The sequence below is a fragment of the Physeter macrocephalus genome, chromosome 15, assembly GCF_002837175.3.
Source record: "Physeter macrocephalus isolate SW-GA chromosome 15, ASM283717v5, whole genome shotgun sequence".
NCBI lineage: Eukaryota > Metazoa > Chordata > Mammalia > Artiodactyla > Physeteridae > Physeter > Physeter macrocephalus.
Genome location: NC_041228.1, coordinates 34,705,365 through 34,717,619, shown reverse-complemented (window position 1 = coordinate 34,717,619; position 12,255 = coordinate 34,705,365). Strand labels below are relative to the sequence as shown.

Genomic DNA, 12,255 nt, shown 5'->3' with positions numbered 1-12,255 from the left:
GCCCTACAGTCTGCAGGTGCAGCCAGGAAGCACAGGGGACAAAAGCTCTGGGATGGTTCTCAGCCAGGGGAGAGTGAGACTGGATGGATAAATGCCCAGCTGTCCTCCTTATACAACTCCCAGAGACAGTCTAAAGTAATCACATCCCTAATGCCTACTCAAATGCCTGCCTCAAAATTTGCTTCTGGCAGGGAAATCAAACTAAGACATCTTCCAATGATCCCCTTAATTCCATTTGCCTTGTTAGCAGACCTTCTGCTTCGATGTACATGCATTTTATATGGCTATCAAGCTTCTCAAATGAAGGAATTTCTTCCCACTTTTTTTCATTAACCAGTCATTTCCCTTAACGACACCGCCTTTTAAAGAAAAAGGGATGCAAGAGAAACAAGCACACTATAAACATCTCCCTCTTCCTCTACTCGGAGTGCTGAAGCCCAGGCTCCAAGTCCCATTAAGAGGAGAGCTCATCAGAGCTACTGACCACACTTCCTACTTTGTTCAGGTGGGAAGCAGACACCTGAACATACTGTAATAAAACAAAACTTAAATGATAATCTGACAAGTTAATTACATAGAAAATATTATTTTGCTGTCAGATATTTAGGCATAAATCAGAGGCAGTTCATATAAAAGACTCTAAGGTTTACTTTTACACAAAAAAACTATCTAGAATTTTTCCCCTTGGCATTGTTAATTTTCTGTTACCTAGAAACAGCATTAATAGCAACAGTTTTTCTTCCATCTCACACACACACACACACACACACACACACACACACACACACACACACACACACACCCCTTGACCCTCACACCTGCTAAAAATCAATGATTCTGGATCTCCTTCCACTAGAAGTAGAGAGACTTTTGTCTGTATCTCCACCCTGACTCTGGACCACTGCTGTAGGCTGAATCATGGCCCCTCAAATATGTCCTAATCCCCAGCACCTGTAGGTGTTATCTTATATGGCAAAAGGGACATTGCCGATATGATTAAACTAAGGATCTTGAGATGGGGAGATTATCCTGCATCATTCAGATAGGGCCAGTGTAGTTACAAGGGTCCTTATGAGAGGGAGGCAGGAGGGTCAGAGTCAAGGCAGAAGGCAGTGAAAGCAGAGGTTGGAGTGACACAGTCAGGAGCCAAGGAATTCCAACGGCCTCTAGAAGCTGAAAACGGCAAGGAAATGGATTCTCCCCTCAGACAGAGCCTCCAGAAGGAACCGGCCCTGCTGACATTTTGACTTTAGCCCACAGAACTGATTTCAGACTTCTGACCTCCAGAACTATGAAAGAATAAATTTGTGTTGCTTTGAGTCTCTAAGTTTGTGGTGTTTTGTTACAGTAGCCATAGGAAACTGATACAGCCACCTTTTCATTCTGCTACTTCATTTCTATGCTGACCTAACCAGCACCCCTTTGCTCCCCTCCCTAAACCAACACACTACATCCAAAGGAGAAATTAGAGAGTAGTTTCCTCCTCATCAACCCTGAATGACGTGTCCTGGGTGTTGGAGACCTCACAGCACTAGGAACCCTGTACCATGAGGACAAGAAACACTTGCATACAAGTGGTAAGATGTACAGAAACAATCAGATTAGGACAGCAGTAGGGGCTACAAAAAAGGATTTAGGAGTCATTGGCATATGGGTGATGTTTGAAGTCAAACCACAGCTATGCCACATAAATATATGATAGCGGCCTTGGTAGAACTAGGAAGTGGATAGGGGGTTTAGTTTGCAAATGATACCCTATCAGAGATCCACAGAAAATTAACAAAAGAAAATGTGATCTGGAGTATAATTTTTACAAATTTTTCTTGAGCTGAAATGCAATCTCAGATAGCTGATGAAGAAGATTATGTCTCATTTAGAGAAAAGCAAGCCTCAAAGGAAGCTCTTGAGTTCTGTTATTAGGCACAAGGATACAAATATAGTTCCTACCCTCAAGGAGATCACAGATAATTTCATTATAACGTAATGTGTGGTATGATAATGGCATCCCCAAGTGTTACGGGCGGTGGAGGGGACAGTTGGTCCAATTTATGGACTGAAGAAAACCCTACTGGAGGAAGGAATAACTAAGAGTAGTTTTGAAGGATGAAAAGAACAGGGAGAGAGAGGGGAACATTCAAGGCAGAAGAAACAGCACAAAATAGTGGAGGTAGTTAAATGAATATGAGTAGATGAGTTTCCCCAGGAAGAAAAAAAAAAAACAGGAGCAAGGACAGAGCCCCGGAGAGGAGGAAGGATTAGAGAAGGCAAAGGAAAAGAAGCCCACGAATTAGTCCAAAAAGAAAAAGAGGAGCAGGAGGGAGGTCTGGAGAAAAAAATCGATGAGGGTAGAGAGCTTCAGGCAGGCAGGAGGTGAGGAAATAACTGCTAAAAGGACCAGAGGAAGCCATGAGGGAATTTTCACAGATCGGATTCACTGGATGATGCGAGTAAACACCAGATTGCAAGGGGCTTTCACGTAAACGGAAGTAACGAAGTAGAAATAGATGCACCATGTTCAGTCTGCCCTTTCCAGTTTTTTGGTTGAGACAGGAATGAGAATCATGCCTACTCGTCAAGTTGTTAAACTTTGGAGACCAAAATAGGCTTCATAAGCTGGCACTAAAAAGAATAGATAAGATTTAAATACACAATGAGAAGATAAGAATCAACCTGGACCATCCTCCTCAGACTAAGGCAAAGCTAAAATAAGTGGAAATATCACCACAAGAACAGTGGGGCAAGCTGGCTGGGGAGAAGAAAAACGTTTTAAAAGTATGAGACTACATATTAAAAAAATTATCAAAGAAGTCTCAAATTAAAGACCCCAAGAAGAAATAAGAAGATCTGGAAGCAGATGAACTAGAGAAATAAGTGGGAATAAGGTACGAAGTTTAAGACAAAGAAGTAGATTCTACATCAAAGGGGAAAAAATTAATAATTAAACAAAATATTATGAAAACTACAAGGTAAAAAAATAAAGAAGGAAAGCTCATCTTAATTGATGAGATGTCTGGAATGCAGACTAGTTTTAACGAGGCACGCTTTTGTAAATCATACAGAGCTAAATGCACACAAACCAGTGGTGAGTGTTACTAAGTAGGTTCTTAGTTCTGAAGAATTAAGACACAATGATAAAGTAGAAGACAGAGGAATATTTTTAAAACCCAATTTCCACAGTCACTTTCAAATTTAACAAAAATTTCCTAAGGACTGACCTAAGGGGACAGAATTACATTTACATTTACATAATAGCATAACTTAACAGCAATAAACACAAAATGGAAAATTGAGTTTAAAGAGGATGTTAAAATGTTCTTTTCATGCAACCCAAGTGGCCAGATAAGATGTTGATGGATCTAGTATAAAAGTGAAGAGCTTAAAATCCACAACAGAAAACAAGTGATTAAAATGGTCAAGGAAAACAAAGAACTAGAGGAAAGGAATCATTTGTGGTGTCAAACGCTGTCAGTAAGCCCAGTACCATGAACACTGAGAACTAATCATTCCAGTTAGCAGGACGGAGGTCACTGGGGACCTTAACAAAAGGTTTTGGTAGCTTTCTGGTTACACATATTTGGATAATCTTATGAAGAAAAGATCAAAATTGTACCATCAGGACGGGCAGGCAAAGAGCATGATCCAACTCAGTGCTGTCATTTCTAATCATTTCCCGATAGTAATTTCTTTGCTGAACAAGCAAAGAAATAATGGTTAAATTTGCAAGTGGCAATAGAAACATGCAACAAGTAACTGCATCCTGAAAAAGTCTAAATAATGATTATGACCTACAGTGTATCCTCAAGTCTGAAGCTGAGGTCAGACCTTCACCTTGTGCTGAGCACAGGCACATGACCTCACAGATCCCTGGTCATTACCTGTGATCACCAGTGACTGTCTGGCCTTACTAAAAGGGCTGGGTCATCCTTGCATTCACTTCTGAAAGTCAAATAATTAAATTCTTTTTTAAATTAATTTTTTATTGAAGTAGAGTTGATTTACAATGTTGTGTTAGTTTCAGACGTACAGCAAGGTGATTCAGTTATATATGCATATTATATATATTCTTTTTCAGATTCTTCTTCATTATAACCTGCATTATAGATTAACAAGATATTGAATATAGTTCCCTGTGCTATATAGTAGGTTCTTGTTGTTTATCTATTTTATATATAGTAGTGTATATCTGTTCATCTCACACCCCTAATTTATCCCTCCCTCTCTCCCCCTTTCCCCTTTGGTAACCATAAGTTTGTTTTGTATGTCTGTAAATCTATTTCTGTTTTGTAAATAAGTTCATTTGTATCGTATTTTAGATTCCACATATAAGTGATATCATATGATATTTGTCTTTCTCTGACTTACTTCACTTAGTATGATAATCTCTAGGTCCATCCATGTTGCTGCAAATGGCGTTATTTCATGCTTTTTTATGGCTGAGTAATATTCTGTTTTATATATATATATTTACTGGTATATATATATATATATATATATGTATTATTATATATTGTTATATATTCTTTACCCATTCATCTGTCAACAGACATTTAGGTTGCTTCCATGTCTTTGGTATTGTAAACATTGCTGCTATGAACATTGGGGTGTTAGAGTTTTCTCTGGATATATGCCCAGGAGTGAGATTACTGGATCATATGGTAACTCTATTTTTAGTTTTTTAAGGAACCTTCAGACTGTTCTCCATAGTGGCTGCACCAATTTACGTTCCCACCAACAGTGTAGGAAGGTTCCCTTTCCTCCACACCCTCTCCAGCATTCATTATTTGTAGACTTTTTTGATGATGGCCATTCTGACCAGTGTGCAATAATTAACTCTTGCCTTGTCCTTATTCATTCACAGGATGGAGTATAACATGCAGGTGATGACATTATTATATACCTAGTTAAATCTGGTATCTACCAGTGCTTGGATTTGACCAGGATTCCCAAGGAGAGGGAGAAAGCACATTTTCACCACTAGACAAGGCAAGCTTTATCTCTGTACCTTGATGCCAGAAGAAAAATTCTTCTGTAATTGCATGCCAGGTCACTGATTGGCTGTTAATAATTGTTCAATGAATTAATGAAGGGACAGGAAAGAGGAGTGCAACCATAGCACAAATTAGTATAAGCAAATGAAGGTCTTTCCCACAATCTTGGTGAAGATGGGCAGCACTTTCCTTAATGTTCCACTTTTTCAGTGTTAGAGAAACTTATGGATTCAGATTAACTGAAAGGAAAGCACATCTTAATTGACGAAATGTCTGAAACGGAGACAAGTTTTAAGGGAGGCACGCCTTTGTAAATCACACAGAAGATAACTGTACACAAACCAGTGGCAAACATTACTAAGTAGGTTGTCTCCCCAACCCTTTCAATGACTTAGTAATTGTTTTTAATTAGTCTTTCTCTTTATTTGCAAATAGGAGTTTCTAAAAGCTTTAAGTAGCTTAACTTTCCTCCTCATCACCGTTCTGGTTGAGAAAAATTTGCTTAGCAAATCCCCTCTTCTTAGTTAAAAAAAAAATTAACTTCTGCTTAGCCCTGTCTGAACAGCTACAAATTCTGATTTAATTAATGATGTTTTGTAATAATTAAATTTAGTATATTTACCAACATATAACCTGGAAGTCTGACTGCATCAACAAACCTGGCAGAGAGAAACTAATATTGTGGAATACCTGCCATTTGCGAGGTAGTTTCCGTTTGATGGTGTCATTCGATCCTCATGACAATTCCATGAGGCACCTACTATTATCCCTATTTTACTGATGCTGAAACTGAGGTTCAGAGACGTGAAATAACGGCCTCATGATCAGACAGCTAGTAAGTGGCAGCGGCCAATATGACCCTAGGTCAGTCTTACTTTTTTTTTTTTTAACATCTTTATTGGCGTATAATTGCTTTAAAACATTGTGTTAGTTTCTGCTATATAACAAAGTGAATCAACTATACATATGCATATATTCCCATATCCCCTCCCTCTTGCGTCTCCCTCCCACCCTCCCCTTCCCACGCCTCTAGGTGGTCACAAAGCACGGAGCTGATCTCCCTGTGCTATGCGGCTGCTTCCCACTAGCTATCTATTTTACATTTGGTAGTGTACATATGTCAGTCTTACTTTAAAACCTATGGGCACGTTCCTCATCACACTGTAAAATAAGATCCAATTCCCTGGGAGCCAATTCAGTGCATAAAAGGAGCTTTTAGGAGAGTGGCAGTCAACATGCATTTATTGCTATTTTTTCATCACTTAACATTCTTTTCAAGTTTGAAGTTGTACTCTTTGAACACTTAATACATATCTTAAGGGCAGCAGGTTTTGTTTCATTTGCAATTTTGAGAGGAGTACCTGGAAGAATATTCTGGACTTGGCATGTTGAGATGAATCTCAAATACTTCTAGAAAATTAATTATTAAGGCAGAGATCCAGGGAAAATCGGTTGCCTTGCGTAGCAACAGGAAGGGATTGGGTTCGATATCAAGGAGCACTTCCTGACAATAAGACAAGATAAGCACTGAGATGAACCAAGGAAATTTAGTGACACTCCTGGATGAAAATATATAACAATCATTAATCCATCATCTGTCAGAGGAAATGTGTATGGAAGCAAAAAGATGATCCATTTTAAATGACCCTGACATGCCCTTATCAAATGTCGACACTAACAGTTAAAATACAAATTGTTCTGTGTTCTTTTATAGGATGGTCAGTCAGGTGTGGCCACAAGTGGAGACACAGGAGAGGCTCAGGAAAACAAAAGTTTATTATATTCACAGGTCCTAGGAACAGGAGGCACACCAGGCCATGTAGGGCTCCATGGGGAAGCCTCAGGGTAGTCCGGTGGTCAGGAGGCAGAAAGCAGGAGCAACGGGGAAGTTTGGCCAGAGCCTTTATAGGGGTTTCCACGGGAAAGGCAAGGCAGGGCAAAATAAACAGTTCTAAGATTGGCTAGTTCGAATAATTCCTGCTGGTGGGGCTTTAGGCTCTATATAGGGGTGGTCTCTGGTCGCGTGGTAGCAGGCCCGGGGATGATTTAGGGGAGGGGAAATATTGGCTTGGTGTGAATTTGCCAGATGCAGGAGGTTAAGACTTTGGACTGGTTAGTTTTCATACCAAAGGTATGATCCCACTGGCCCTTCCCTATCTCTAAGAACTGGCTGGCCCAGGGAGGGGCAATCTCTCCCCAGTCAGAAAGGTTTTTAAGGTGTAAAAACATCATAATATATAGAAAATAAAAAATATAGACCATAGACAAATATACTAAAAAGCACTAGATGTTTGAATCTGGATAGAGCTCCAGCATTTGCTTAACCTGCAATGTGACAGCCTTTGTCTCCCACTGAGTCTGTGCAAACAGCCGTAGGCACAGCTGGTTTGGGGAACTCAAGAGAGCAAACACAGTATAATGAACACGGCTGTTAACCCAACAGACAATTCAAACCCAGAATGAGACAAGATCTAGGTTTGGACAAAAGTATTACAATATATAGGATAAAGTTCACAGAACCTAATCCGGCAGCTGCAGGATGGAAAACACAGAAGAAAGCTGAAAGGTCTGTAAGTTAACAGCACATCACAAAGAACAGCCAAATCCCCATTGCTACAGAGAACACATTTGGATAGATCCAGAGGCTTCTGAACAGAACCCATCTCCAAAGCTATAAAATATTTTAAGATAAAATATTACAAATGTTATTTACAAACGCTTTTTAAGAAGAGGGGAAATACCAACTTTTCACCAACAAACAAGGCCAACACATTTAAGAGTTTACCCTTAGAGCTTCAAGATGGCGGAAGAGTAAGACGCGTAAGAGTAAGACACATTCCTCCCCACAAATACATCAGAAATACATCTACATGTGGAACAACTCCTACAGAACACCTACTGAACGCTGGCAGAAGACCTCAGACCTCCCAAAAGGCAAGAAACTCCCCCACGTACCTGAGTAGGGCAAAAGAAAAAACAATAAACAGAGACAAAAGAATAGTGACGGGACCTGCACCAGTGGGAGGGAGCCGTGAAGGAGGAAAGTTTTCCACACACTAGAAGCCCCTTCACGGGCGGAGACTGCGGGGGGCAGAGGGGGGAAGCGTCGAAGCCACGGAGGAGACCGCAGCAACAGGGGTGCGGAGGGCACAGCGGAGAGATTCCCACAGAGGACCGGTGCCGACCAGCACTCACCAGCCCGAGAGGCTTGTCTGCTCACCCGCTGGGGCGGGCGGGGGCTGGGAGCTGAGGCTTGGGCTTCGGAGGTCGGATCCCAGGGAGAGGGCTGGGGTTGGCGGCGAGAACGCAGCCTGAAGGGGGCTAGTGCGCCACGTCTAGCCGGGAGGGAGTCCGGGAGAAGTCTGGAGCTGCTGAAGAGGCAAGAGACTTTTTCTTGCCTCTTTGTTTCCTGGTGCGCGAGGAGAGGGGATTAAGTGCGCCCCTTAAAGGAGCTCCAGAGACGGGCGCGAGCCGCGGCTATCAGCACGGACCTCAGAGACGGGCATGAGACGCTAAGGCCGCTGCTGCTGCCACCAAGAAGCCTGTGTGCAAGCACAGGTCACTCTCCACACCTCCCCTCCCAGGAGTCTGTGCAGCCCGCCACTGCCAGGGTCCCAGGATGCAGGGACAACTTCCCCGGGAGAACGCACGCGCGCCTCAGGCTGGTGCAACGTCACGCTGGCCTCTGCCGCCGCAGGCTCACCCCGCACCCATACCCCTCCCTCCCCCCGGCCTGAGTGAGCCAGACCCCCGAATCAGCTGCCCCTTTAACCCCGTCCTATCTGAGCGAAGAACAGATGCCCTCAGGCGACCTACACGGAGAGGCGGGGCCAAATCCAAAGCTGAACCCGGGGAGCTGTGTGAACAAACAAAGAAGAGAAAGGGAAATCTCTCCCAGCAGCCTCAGGAGCACCAGATTAAATCTCCACAGTCAACTTGATGTACCCTGCATCTGTGGAAAACCTGAATAAACAACGAATCATCCCAAATTGAGGAGGTGGACTTTAGGAGCAACACTATATATATTTTTTCCCTTTTACTCTTTTTGTCTGTGTGTATGTGTATACTTCTGTGTGTGATTTTGTCTGTACGGCTTTGCTTTTACCAATTGTCTTAGGGTTCTGTCCGTCCGTTTTTTTGTTTGTTTGTTTCTTTGTTTTACTTAAAAAGATTTTTTTCTTGGGCTTCCCTGGTGGCGCAGTGGTTGAGCTACAGTAGGCCTGCCGATACAGGGGACACGGGTTCGTGCCCCGGTCTGGGAAGATCCCACATGCCGCGGAGCGGCTGGGCCCGTGAGCCATGGCCTCTGAGCCTGCGCGTCTGGAGCCTGTGCTTCACAACGGGAGAAGCCACAACAGTGAGAGGCCCGCGTACCACAAAAAAAAAAAAAAAAAAAAAATTTTTCTTAATAATTAAATTTTATTTTTATAACTTTATTTTATTTTATCTTCTTCTTTCTTTCTTTCCTTTTTCTCCTCCCTTTTATTCTGAGCCATGTGGATAACAGGATCTTGGTGCTCCAGCCAGGGCTGTGCATCTGAGGTGGGAGAGCCAAGTTCAGGACACTGGTTCACAAGAGAACTCCCAGCTCCACACAATATCAAATAGCGAAAATCTCCCAGAGATCTCCATCTCAACGCCAAGACCCAGCTCCACTCAACGACCAGCAAGCTACAGTGCTGGACACCCTATGCCAAACAACTAGCAAGACAGGAACACAACCCCATCCATTAGCAGAGGGGCTGCCTAAAATCATAATAAGGCCACAGACACCCACAAACTCACCACCAGACGTGGACCTGCCCACTAGAAAGACAAGATCCAGCCTCATCCACAAGAACACAGGTACTACACCCCTCCACCAGGAAGCCTACACAACCCACTGAACCAACCTTAGCCACTGGGGGCAGACAACAAAAACAACGGGAACTACGAACCTGCAGCCTGCGAAAAGGAGACCTCAAAGACAGTAAGTTATGCAAAATGAGAAGACAGAGAAACACACAGCAGATGAAGGAGCAAGGCAAAAACCCACCAGACGAAACAAATGAAGAGGAAATAGGCAGTCTACCTGAAAAAGAATTCAGAATAATGATAGTAAAGATGATCCAAAATCTTGGAAATAGAATGGAGAAAATACAAGAAACATTTAACAAGGACCTAGAAGAACTAAAGAGCAAACAAAGACTGATGAACAACACACTAAATGAAATTAAAAATTCTCTTGAAGGGATCAACAGCAGAATAACTGAGGCAGAAGAACGGATAAATGACCTGGAAGATAATATACTGGAAATAACTACTGCAGAGCAGAATAAACAAAAAACAATGAAAAGAACTGAGGACAGTCTCAGAGACCTCTGGGACAACATTAAATGCACCAACATTCAAATTATAGGGGTCCCAGAAGAGGAAGAGAAAAAGAAAGGGACTGAGAAAATATTTGAACAGATTATAGTTGACAACTTCCCCAATATGGGAAAGGAAATAGTTAATCAAGTCCAGGAAGCACGGAGAGTCCCATACAGGATTAATCCAAGGAGAAACACACCAAGACACACATTAATCAAACTATCAAAAATTAAATACAAAGAAAAAATATTAAAAGCAGCAAGGGAAAAACAATAAATAACACACAAGGGAATCCCCATAAGGTTAACGCTGATCTTTCAGCAAAAAACTCTGCAAGCCAAAAGGGAGTGGCAGGACATATTTCAAGTGATGACGGAGAAAAACCTACAACCAAGATTACTCTACCCAGCTGGGATCTCATTCACATTTGACGGACAAATTAAAACCTTTACAGACAAGCAAAAGCTAAGAGAAGTCAGCACCACCAAACCAGCTTTACAACAAATGCTAAAGGAACTTCTCTAGGCAGGAAACACAAGAGAAGGAAAAGAACTATAATAACACACCCAAACAATTAAGAAAATGGTAATAGGAACATACATGTCAATAACTACCTTAAATGTAAATGGATTAAATGCTCCAACCAAAAGACATAGATTGGCTGAATGGATACAAGAACAAGACCCGTATATATGCTGTCTACAAGAGACCCACTTCAGACCTAATGACCCATACAGACTGAAAGTGAGGGGATGGAAAAAGATATTCCATGCAAATGGAAATCAAAAGAAAGCTGGAGGAGCAATTCTCAAATCAGACAAAATAAACTTTAAAATAAAGACTATTACAAGAGACAAAGAAAGACACTACATCATGATCAAGGGAACAATTTTTTTTTTACAAAAAACTGTAAATATTTATGCACCCAACATAGGAGCACCCCAATACATAAAGCAAATGCTAACAGCCATAAAAGGGGAAATCGACAGTAACGCAATCATAGTAGGGGACTTTAACACCCCACTTCCACCAATGGACAGATCATCCAAAATGAAAATAAATAAGGAAACACAAGCTTTAAATGATACATTAAACAAGAAGGACTTAATTGATATTTATAGGAAATTCCATCCAAAAACAACAGAATACACTACTTCTCAAGGGCTCATGGAACATTCTCCAAGATAGATCATATCTTGGAGCACAAATCAAGCCTTGGTAAATTTAAGAAAATTGAAATTGTATCAAATATCTTTTCCGACCACAACACTATAAGACTAGACATCAATTCCAGGAAAAGATCTGTAAAAAATACAAACAAATGGAGGCTAAGCAATACAATACTTAATAACCAAGAGATCACAGAGGAAATCAAAGAGGACATCAAAAAATACCTAGAAACAAATGACAATGAAAACATGATGACCCAAAACCTATGGGATGCAGCAAAAGCAGTTCTAAGAGGGAAGTTGATAGCAATACAATCCTACCTTCAGAAACAAGAAACATCTCAAATAAACAACGTAACCCTACACCTAAAGCAATTAGAGAAAGAAGAACAAAAACAAACCAAACCCAAAGTTAGCAGAAGGAAAGAAATCATAAAGATCAGATCAGAAATAAATGAAAAAGAAATGAAAAAAACAGTAGCAAAGATCAATAAACCTAAAAGCTGGTTCTTTGAGAGGGTACACAAAATTGATAAACCATTAGCCAGACTCATGTAGAATAAAAGGGAGAAGACTCAAATCAACAGAATTAGAAATGAAAAAGGAGAAGTAACAACTGACACTGCAGAAATACAAAGGATTATAATAGACAACTACAAACAACTATATGCCAATAAAATGGACAACCATGAAGAAATGGACAAATTCTTGGAAAGGTACAATTTTCCAAAACTGAACCAGGAAGA

The 12,255-nt window shown here is 41.2% G+C and overlaps 1 protein-coding gene across 5 annotated transcripts in view; it reads right to left on the bottom strand.

Moving 5' to 3' along the window:
• The window catches only part of NCALD (neurocalcin delta), a 458,484-nt gene that overhangs the window by 210,448 nt on the left and 235,781 nt on the right, over nt 1–12,255 (bottom strand). The gene's annotated exons all lie outside the window — the stretch shown is intronic.